The sequence below is a fragment of the Colobus angolensis genome, unplaced genomic scaffold (genome assembly GCF_000951035.1).
Source record: "Colobus angolensis palliatus isolate OR3802 unplaced genomic scaffold, Cang.pa_1.0 Scaffold512, whole genome shotgun sequence".
Taxonomy (NCBI): domain Eukaryota; kingdom Metazoa; phylum Chordata; class Mammalia; order Primates; family Cercopithecidae; genus Colobus; species Colobus angolensis.
Genome location: NW_012118622.1, coordinates 445092 through 456338, shown reverse-complemented (window position 1 = coordinate 456338; position 11247 = coordinate 445092). Strand labels below are relative to the sequence as shown.

The following is an 11247-nucleotide window of genomic DNA, read 5'->3' as shown; positions in this document are numbered from 1 at the left end:
ATTTATAGATTCAATGCCATCCCCATCAAGCAACCAATGACTTTCTTCACAGAATTGGAAAAAACTGCTTTAAAGTTCATATGAAACCAAGAAAGAGCCCGCATTGCCAAGACAATCCTCAATCAAAAGAACAAAGCTGGAGGTATCAAGCTACCTGCCTTTAAAGTACACTACAGGGCTACAGTAACCAAAAAATCATGGTACTAGTACCAAAACAGAGATATAGTACAATGGAACAGAACAGATCCCTCAGAAATACTACCACACGTCTACAGCAATCTCAACTTTGACAAACCTGACAAAAACAAGAAATGGGGAAAGGATTCCGTATTTAATAAATAGTGCTGGGAAGATTGGCTAGCCATAAGAAGAAAGCTGAAACTGGATCCTTTCCTTACTCCTTATATGAAAATTAATTCAAGATGGATTAGAGACTTAAATGTTAGACCTAATACCATAGAAACCCTAGAAGAAAACCTTGGTAATACCATTCAGGACATAGGTATGGGCTAAGACTTCATGTCTAATACACCAAAAGCAATGGCAACAAAAGCCAAAATTGATAAATGGGATCTAATTACACTAAAGAGCTTCTGCACAGCAAGAAAAACTATCATCAGAGTGAACAGGCAACCTACAGAATGGGAAAAAATTTTTGCAATCTACTCATCTGACAAAAAGCTAATATCCAGAACCTACAAAGAACTCAAACAAATTTACAAGAAAAAAACAAACAACCCCATCAAACAGTGGGCAAAGGATATGAAGAGACATTTCTCAAAAGAAGACATTCATACAGCCAACAGACACATGAAAAAATGCTCATCACCACTCGCCATCAGAGAAATGCAAATCAAAACCACAATGAGATACCATCTCATACCAGTTAGAATGGCAATCATTAAAAAGTCAGGAAAAAACAGGTGCAGGAGAGGAGGTGGAGAAATAGGAATATTTTTACACTGTTGGTGGGATTGTAAACTAGTTCAACCATTATGGAAAAAAGTATCGCAATTCCTTAAGGATCTAGAACTAGAAATACTATATGACTCAGCCATCCCGTTACTGGGTATATACCCAAAGGATTATAAATCATGCTGCTATAAAGACACATGCACACATATGCTTATTGTGGCACTATTCACAATAGCAAAGACTTGGAATCAACCCAAATGTCCATCAGTGACAGACTGGATTAAGAAAATTTGGCACATATACACCATGGAATACTATGAAGTCATAAAAAATGATGAGTTCGTGTCCTTTTTAGGGACATGGATGCAGCTGGAAACTATCATTCTCAGCAAACTCTCACAAAAACAGAAAACCAAACACCGTGTGTTCTCACTCATAGGTGGGAATTGAACAATAAGATCACTTGGACATGAGAAGGGGAACAACACACATGGGGGCCTATTATGCGGAGGAGTTAGTGGTAGTGTTGCAATGATAGTTATACCTGATATAAATGACGAGTTGATGGGTGCTGACAAGTTGATGGGTGCAGCACACCAACATGGCAAATATATACACATGTAACATACCTGCACGTTGTGCACATGTACCCTAGAACTTAAAGTATATTTTAAAAAAAGAAGATTTTAAAATTGAAAAAATTAATTTGTAACCCTTGATCCACTAGGGAGGCTGATTTGAGAAATAATAAACCTCCGTCCTCCTATTTGGTAGACTTGGAGTCATTAAAATCTTTCTTTCCTGCAAATCACCATCTGAATAAATTGGTTTTGTTTGTGCAGGAGGCCAGAAGAACATGTCTTGGAATTATAAGAGTGGATGGAGAAGCTGCCTATCCCTGTCCCATGGTCTTGTTCACAGATCAGCCTCACAACAGGAAAGAGCCCTGGATGGGGATACAGTGGAAGCTTATTCCCTTAGTGACTTGGAGACATTGGCTGGAGATGAAGCCTGGCAGGAGTGGAAACTCCAGGACATTTCTGTGCCTTTCCTATTACCTGGGGGGTAGACCATTTCACAGTGTTAGGAAGGGAAGAGAAGGCAGCCTAGTTAGAGGGAGTGTCTGGGGAAGGCCTAGGGGTGGAGGAAGAAGCTGTGCAGGACAGGGCTTGCCAGTTAGAATGAAGTGGGAGGTAGATGAGGGACACAGAGAAGCAGAGAGGCAGAGACAGCATGGCAGTGAACAGTGGGGGCTACAGTGACTTCAGAGACCCCAGGGACCAGGTGCCCCCTTTCAACAGTCAAGGACCAGGGAGTCCTGAAAACCCTCCAGTGGCCAAAGGGTTTCGACCTACATGAGGTGGGGTGTCTTTAGGGGCAAGAGGTAGTGGGGGGATGAAAGATGGGTGTCAGCCTCTGAAGGACAAGGGAAAGGTGTGGCTAGACCTCCTAGGATTCTGCAACTGAGATCCAGTCTCTATAGAGGTTATGGATCATTCATTTCTTCATTCAATTCCTTCATTTGTTATGTGAGAGCTCCTGAGTGTGTGTCTCTCACTGGGTCCGTGCTGGTGCAGGGTGTGAGTGGGGAAAGAAAACAAGGTCCTCCTCTTTATCCTGTCATGCCAGTGACATGGACACTTTGGGAAACACAGGATTTCAGGTTCAGTGATAGGGGTAAAGATCTGAAGGGGAGGCCTGGACATTTTTTGCACTGACTCTGATGGTTGAGGCAGGTGATTTAGTTCTGGAGTACAGACTAATCAGCTGACCATTTGCTCTCACTCCTCTGAGGTTTGGATGCTGAAAAGAAGATTTGAGCCAATAAATGACTACGGGGTCCTTGGAACCCAGTAATTCCTCACTTCTGGTGGAGGAGAGGATGGGCCTGTGGCTGCAGACAGACCTCATGTGACCCTGATCTGCCTTTTGTGTTTGTGTTTGCGTGATTCTGGTTCAGTGACTGTGCCTTCCTGTGCCCCAGTTTTCTCACAGTCAAATAAGCTAAATGGTGAACGGACTGTGGCTTTTCATGCTATCTGTGAATAAATTGTAAATTCTTCACAGTCACCTGACCTAATGCTTGGCACAGTGGAGGTGTTCACACAAACAGCATTTATTATTATTCACTTCCATGAGAGAGCATCTTTAGGTCAGATCCCTGTGGACAAGCTGCTGCCAGGTACATTTTCTCTCTTCTGTTTCTGCTTCTGGGGACATTAGACTTTCTAGGGAGTGTCCTAAGCCTCACAAGGCAGTTGGCTGATGGCCTACAAAGCTTGTCTTTCTGTCCTCTCCGCTCTGAGTCTCAGGTGAAGAAAACTCTGTCCTTGCCCAGATGAGGTTCTGAGGGCTGAGCCCTGGCTGGTGAGCAGCTCCAGGAGACACAGTCCTCAGACAGCTGGTGAATCCTTGGTCCCAGTAAGCCCTGCCACAACCCAGCCCTGGCACAGGCTCCTCAGCTTTATCTGGAGTAAGGATTTAGGGACAGCGATCTGGGGTTGAGGTTTCCAGGGCTGAGCTTTCCTGAGAGTATCTCAAGGGGCCTCTTAGGCAAAGCCCCACTCAGTTCTCCAGGGTCTTTCTCAGGGTCAAGTTTATGAAGAGGACATGAGGTGCCTGGCTGAGACTGATCTCCTCCTGCTGAGCACCCCCCATCAGACTGTCCTTTCTGTACAGCAAGTGTCTGCAGGGTCTGGAGGTAGGAAAGGAATTCTGATCTGTTGTAGTTTGTTTCCTCTCTGTGTGTCCTGCACTAAATGCCGAAACCCCAATATGGGACATAATGTAGAGAGGGACACAGGCACAGTCCAGGCCTGACAATCCTGTGTGTGCAAAGTAGAAGTGTTCCCCACCCCCCAACACCCAGGGATCATGTGGAATCACTCACAGTATAAGGTGAAATGTCCAGTTACTCCTTTAGTTCCATGACCTCGCTGTGTGATTTGAATGGTGTAGGATCCTGTGTCATTCTGGGTGACATTCTGGATCAGCAGGGATGCATTGGAATATATTGTTTCTCGTCCACTGTATGCAGGCCCCAATATAATCATTTCAGTGTCTATTATATATGCTGTAATGTAATGGCGGACGTCCATTATTTGCCCTTTGTACCAGATATAGGCAGCAATATTCTGGGGCAAATTGTGAACAAGTAGCAGGACATCCTTCCCCTCAGGAACTTTGGTTGGCTGGGCTTCAATCGTGACTTGCGCAGTGGTGGGCGGATTCCAGAAGATTAAAAGTGATGCTAGGAGATGGAGAGAGCATCAGTCAATATTGAGACCTATGTATTGGGGTGAAAAGATGGGGCCCTGGGTCCTGAGAAGATCTCTTCAATCGTCAGCCTTGAAGACACACACAGACAAACACACACACTCCTTAGTGTGTGTGTTGTGTGTGTGTGTGTGTGTGTGTCCTGCTGTCCTACTGGGTCAAGGTCAGTGGCACGACCCCCATTTCTTCAACACTACTGACCTCGGCATGGCTCCCTCCATACTGCCCTCAGGTCCTGCTCACATCAGGGCATCCTTAGACTTCTTTCCTGACACTTCTTTCAGAGACCCTGGGTCTTCCATTTCTGACCTTTCTGTGCTCTGTTCCCTCCGGAGCTCTTGTGAACACCTGACCTCACATTCTAGATCTCTTTGCGTGTCTGTCTTCCTGCCCATGAGAACATGAGCTCTGTGAGGACAGGGACCTTTGTGATCTTGGTGCACCCCAGTGCCTGGGACAGGTTGCAGACTCCTGCAGATGTGAGGGTTCCCAGGGACCTCCATGCCAAGGCTATTTTTTTTTCTTTCCCCAATTGTTGAGGTTTTTTGCTAAGGACAGTGTTTCACGTCCTCCTTATATTTTCATTTGAAGTGTCATCCGATAATAGTTATTATTATCATTTTTCAAACTGTGGTGGCCAGTGATGATTAACCAGGAAAACAGAACACTTGAGATTTTCCTACCTCTTACAAATCCAGTTCAATGTGATTTTCCTGTTTTTACCCCTGTCCCTCTCTGGTATATTTTCCCCTGTCTAGGCTCCAACAGAGCCTTCTTTCCTGTCTTTTTTTCTTTTTCTTTTTGAAACGGAGTCTCGTACTGTCTCCCAGGCTGGCATGCAGTGGCGCCATCTTGGCTCACTGCAACCTCTGCCTCCCAGGTTCATGCAATTCTCCTGCCTCAGCCACCTGAGTAGCTAGGATTACAGGAGCACACCACCACACCTGGTTAATTTTTTCTGCTTTTAATAGAGACGGGGCTTCACTGTGTTGACCAGCCTGGTCTTGGACTCCTGATCTCATGAACCATCCATGTCAGCCTCCCAAAGTGCTGGTTTATTTTATTTTTTAGAACTCCATCCTCTCCAGAAGACCCTATCCAATCATTCTGCTTCCTCCTCCTGTCCTCTCCCAGGAAGTTCTCTCCTCACCTGTGAGTAGAAGCTGCTTCCAGGTGATGTGCAGTGTGCAGGGAGGTGCAGAGAGGGGCCCCATGGCCTGTGCTGCCTGTGTGTTCTCCTCTCTGGAGATGAGCCTGGGATCCAGAATCTTTCTGAGCACGGCTGTCAGCTGTGCTGTCCTTCCTCCTTCTGTGCTGAGCCTCTTCCCGGGGCAGGAGCACTTCTCAGGCTCATGGGCGGGGTCTGTGCCCAGGACACCTCTCTGTCCCCTCCCCTCTCAGTCCTGCCTCCTTGTCCCTCCTTCTCTTTTTCTTTTGTCTGTTTGTCAGGTCCCTGGGAATTGTGGAGGCCTCTGCCTTTTTCAGCAGTGATTTTGTCACCAAACCTCGGCATACACTATGTGCAAAAACACACACACACACACAAAAGAGACACACACAGACACACACAATCACACACATACCCTGTAGGTTGGTCAGCACAGTCCTGGGCCTCAGTCTCCTGATGTCCCCATGGCTCTGGGTCGGGGTGCACATTCGCACCCTTTGCCCTCTTTCATCCCCATCTGGCTCTCCCCTTCAGTGCAGGAGGCTGGAGCTGCACCAGGTCCCTGTCACAGGGATACCCCATTGTGCTGTGGGTGAGCTGTGTGTCGCCTGGTGTGAGGGACCCTTCCTTTCTCTAATTGTGTCTAGCTTGGCTGCAACTTCCAAGGATAGACATTCAGGCCTGGGTGTCCCAGAGGAAACTGTCCTTCCTGGAGGAGTGCAGGGTGAATCTCTCATGCCTCTTGGGAGGAGAGGCCTGTGCTGGTCACTCAGTGGGGACTGTGAGTCCCATGGTCAAAGGGACAGTTCTCAGTCACTCTATTGCTCCCTTGGGACTGGTGAATGGGTTTCTCATCTCTTCCTGACCATCTTTGGTGTCCTCTCTTCCCTGGCCATCTGATTGTACTGTGGTCACCACACCTTCCCCGTGGTGGTGCAGGAGGAAGTGGGGAGTTACCCAGGAACCCCGTGGAACATGGCTCATTGAGATACATGAAAGGGAGCCTGGGACAGAGCAGGGGTTCAGAGCTAGAGAGATTTATCCCGACTTACTCCGTGGTCGTGATGGGCTCAGCCCTCCATGTGCTGACATACCCAGGGGTCTGTCCTGTGGGTTTTGACCTGGCCAAGCTGCTCTGGGTAGCAGAGGAACAGGCAGTCACCAGAGATCCTGTCTGGAGGGACGTTGCTCACACCTGAGAAGGCGGGTGGGGGTGAGTTGTGTTCTCAGAGCAAAGAGCAATAATACCCCCTTCTCCTGGCAGGGACACAGGAGAGGTCTGCTTTCCAAAGGACAGCCGGGGGTAGGTGGCCACATCCTATGTGGTGCCTGTGTGTGACCATCACACACGCTCTGAGCCCCATGTGGTGCAGTGAGCAGGCAGGTCACAGGGTGCCTGACTGATTCCCGGGGAGAGTGTGGGCCCTCAGGCAGCCGCTGTTCTGTGTCAGCACTAGGCTTGGCCTAGGATGCCCCAGAGAACAGGACAGATGGAGCAGAGCGGGCATTTAGGGAGCAGTGACAGAAAGAGTTGATGAGGAGGAAGGGAGGTAACGAGGGGAAAGCGTGCAGTGTGGCATCGCGTGCACCAGCGCTGTCCTGGGAGATGTCTTTTTAGCTGAGCCCAGGGAAGGAGCAGGTGTGTGGGGCAGGAGCAGCCTGCAGAGGGAGTGGTGTTAGGTTGGCCGCCGCCAGATCAGGGAGGAATTGACACAGTCCGTGTGCGGAGCGTGGAGGACATTGAGGACTTGTGCTGAGGTGACCCTGGTAAGGGTGGACCCTGCTTGGCTATGGGTTCTGCTGAGGGAGGTCGGCATCCCCTGGGAAGGCTCCAGGTGGGAGGGACACCTCCCCGCTCTGGTGGACTGGAAGGGAAGTATGGGTGGCTGAAGTCCCAGGCCAGGCTGCATGTTTTATTCCACAAGGATCTGCACGTTTCAAACGAGGTCACACATATGCTATGTTACAGCTCCATCACCTTCCAGCCCCGTGAGTCCCAGTCTCTGTGGCTCTACGTTCACTGTTCTCCCTCTTTCATGACTGGATGTCCCCAACACAGATTTTTGTCACCTTCTGTAAGTTTGTGTTTGTGTGCAGTAGGTGGCGCTGTGTATACTCTGGGGGCAGTGATGTCTGGGGCTGAGCACTGCACATGGGCTTGGGAGCAGAAGAGGGAGCAGCAGGGTGGGAGGATCAATGTCAGGGGAGTGGGGACAAGTCCTTTTCATTTTCTCACTCCCAGGGACCAGAACCCAGGATTCTGACTCCAGGGTGCAGTACCACACCCTGCTGGTGTCCCTGGATGTCAGGAGTGCTCATCGTGTCATGTTGCCTTGGCATTCATTTTTTAAGGTGTAAATTTATTTACCTCACATCAGAGGCAGACCCTGCCCACCATGGCAGTTTTCAATACTGTATCTGCTTCAAGTGGCTGCAGTTCAGCGATAAAATCTAAGAGGCATCTCTCCTGCTTGGTGTACTGGGCTCCTCTCTCTCCATCTACTTTCTTTAAACTGATATTCTGACATTTGCCCTTACATTTAAAGTGACCAGTTCTCAATCGCAGCATGATCTCCTGGTCCCAGTGTTTGCTGCTTGCTTTAAACACATCCATTAAAACTCCCTGCTGGAAACCTGTCAGATAACACCTGGACTTACTAAAGCTTGCCATTGTCTTCTCTCCTCCCTGCCTGGGCTCACATCCATTAAAACTCCCTGCTGGAAACCTGTCAGATAACACCTGGACTTACAATGGCTTACCATTGTCTTCTCTCCTCCCTGCCTGGGCTCACTGACCTCTGTATCTGTGGTCTCCAGGTGTGTGAGTGCTCCCTAGTGTCGGTAAGTAGTAAAAACACTTAACACTTTCACGTTGTGGTTGTATCACTATAGCCTCACATGCAATCCAGGGTCTGACATCGAGGCTGCCCTATGGGATCTCTCCTCATTGAACCCCTGCTGGAGCTCTTGTTTTGGGACCTGCAATTCTTCTGGGGACAGGAGCTTCCAGCTAACTTGATTGAAAAAGTAATAAGTTTCATGGAAAAACTGGGTCAGATGATGTATTCATGGGCTTCAGCTGCCATAACAAACACCTTAGCCTGGGTCAATTAAATAATAGAAATCGATTTTTCACAGTTCTGTGAATAATGTGCTATTTTAACCACTTTAAAATGTGCAATAAGTGGAATTAACCACATACGCAGTGTTAAGTTACCATCACCACTATTTTTCCTAGAAAATTTTTATCATTTTAAACTGAAATTTTGTATCTTTGAAGCTATAATAACTCCCTGTATTTTCCACCCTAGACCTCAATCATCTCTACTCTGTCTCTGTGAATTTGCCTATTCTTGATGTTTCATATAAATGGAATTATATATATATGTTATCTAGATTCCGACATATTTCACTTGGCATAATGTTTCCAAAGTCCATGCATCTTCCAGCAGATGTCAGAGCTTCATTCCTCTTTATGGCAGATTAACATTCTGTTGTATGTGTGATCACATTTTTTTATTCATGTGCTGATGAACACTTGGATTGTTTTCATATTTTATCTTTTGTGAGTAATGCTACAATCAACATTCCCATGCAAGTACCTGTTTCAGTCCCTGGATTCAATTCTTTGGGTATATACCTAGGAATGGATGCTGTTTCACATGAGAATTCTATGATTTTGAGGAACAGCACAACCGTTTCTCCTAGTGGCTGCACAGTTTTATAATCTCACCAGCAATGTATGAGGATTCCAAATTCTACATAAGGCTTTCACTTGTTATTTAACATTTTAAAAGAATGGTAGCTGTATTTGTAGGTTTAGTGTGGGATCCCACTGTGGCTTTGACTTTGTATTTTCCTAATGACTAATGATGTTGAGTTTCTTTTCATGTCCCTCTTGATGATTTGCATATCTTCTTTGAAGAAATGTCTATTTGCATCCTTTGCTCATTTATATAAATTGGGTGGTTTGTCTGTTTGTTATTGAGATGTAGCAGGTCTTTATATATTCTGGGCATGAAACCATTGTCTGTGTGATTTGCAACTGTTATGTCTCATTCTGTGTTTGGTCTTTTTATTTTCCTGATAATATCCTTTGATGCACAAAAGGCTTGCATCTTTAGCCCTATTTATCTATTTTTACTTTTTCTTTCTCATGCATTTGGGTCATACCTGAGAATCCATGGCACATTTGAGGTCATTAAATTTTACCCCTATGTCTTTTTCTAAGATGTTTTTATGGTTATAGATCTTATAATTAACTCACTCATCCATTTTTAGATAATTGTTTAATATGGTTGGAAGTATATTTCTCTAAGTTTCTTGTTTTGCATGTGGTTATCTAGTTGTTTCTGCACCGTTGTTTGAGAGGATGATTGTTCCTCCATTAAATTATCTTGACACCCTTATTCAAGAGAAATGAACTATAAGGGTGAGGGTTTATTTCTGGACTCTCAATTCTATCCCCTTTGTCCCTATTTGTATTCTTATGCCAGCAGCTTCTGTTTTTAGTACTTGTAATGTTTTGTGAGATTTCAAATAAGAAAGTTCAAGTTCTGCAATTTATTTCAGTAAAATTGTTTTGGCTCTTTCAAGGGTACATTTTTAAAAGTAAGGAGGCCAATGTTTTGCAGTTGGAAGGCCTTTTCTGCTGTCTTTCAGTGAGGAATTTTGCAGTTTAGGGATCTTTTCAGGAACTTTATCACAAGTAGGTAAATTATCACCACATCCTTTACTGAGGTACTGGGTTAAAATGTTTGTTGCCTCATGTTCAGGAATTGAGAGACCCTGGAAGCACTTGCCTATGTGGTGAGAAACAGTGAGCTCCTTAATGAGGGGCACAGAAGACATTGCTTTGGGACACAATATTGTCAGGGGATCTGTGTACCTCTCTACTTCTTTATTTTTTTGTGCAGTTTAGATCTCTGCTGCACATACTAGATATTGAAATCTTTGTTCATTCTCTTGGCTCTGGTTTGGCTGACCTGTCAGCTGGAACTGGAGGACATGCCTGGCAGGCAAGTGACCCCCATGGGAAAGAGCAGGGCTCAGGAGAATGAAAGCAGCTGAGACCCTGAGAAGCCAGTGAGGTCTGACTCTTAGAAGCCAAAGACCAGCATGTGGGTGTCCTCAGGGGCAAATGGACTGCACTGGTACCCATTCCAGTGGACTGGAGAAAGGTAAGAGGCTTTGGATATTTCATTTTCTCTCTCAGCTCTTCAGCAGGAGATTTGGGCTCTGGTCTGGCACTGTCCTGCAGCAGGAACAGGTTGAACAGGAATGGCTGCATATCAGACCTAAGTCCATGTCATCCCCTTAGGCATTGCCACTGAAGATGGAGAATTTTGTTCAGAGGCCCACCCTGGGCTCATGGGAGGAACCACCTTATCAAAATTAATTTATGAAAACAGTATACATGCTTTATTCTTCTAGAATAATTATTAATGTCATGTGTTACAATGTATCCTTCAAAGGAATGGGGAGAATCATCTACATAATGTAGGTTTTACATGGTCTTTTCTATAATTGTAGCTTTCACATGCTCTTATACAAGCCATTTCCTCTCGGAACACACAAGCAGAATCTCTGTGTTCATTTCTACTGGGAAATCTTTTGGCAGAGTGGAGAGAGTCACATTTCCTTATGAGAGATAGAAAGCATCTGACTACCAGAAAACGTGTCTAAATTCTGCTGGCATGATCATGGTGCTGGAGGTGGAGGTCAGTTTTTTTTTTAATTATTATTTTATTTTTTATTTTTTTATTATACTTTAAGTTCTAGGGTACATGTGCATAACGTGCAGGTTGGTTACATATGTATACTTGTGCCATGTTGGTGTGCTGCACCCATCAACTCGTCAGCACCCATCAATTCATCATTTATATCAG

At 45.7% G+C, this 11247-nt stretch overlaps 2 pseudogenes across 2 annotated transcripts in view; both read right to left on the bottom strand.

Annotated features, from left to right (window-relative positions):
- LOC105525017 overlaps window positions 1-5589 on the bottom strand; it is a 16476-nt pseudogene extending 10887 nt beyond the window's left edge. The window contains exons 1-2 of the transcript XR_001003845.1: window positions 5342-5589; window positions 3806-4165 (exon numbers count right to left, since the gene is read on the bottom strand). The product of XR_001003845.1 is annotated as a putative pregnancy-specific beta-1-glycoprotein 7 (transcript). The remainder of the gene's footprint in view (window positions 1-3805; window positions 4166-5341) is intronic.
- Window positions 1-11247, bottom strand: part of LOC105525028 — a 93777-nt pseudogene that overhangs the window by 43314 nt on the left and 39216 nt on the right. The gene's annotated exons all lie outside the window — the stretch shown is intronic.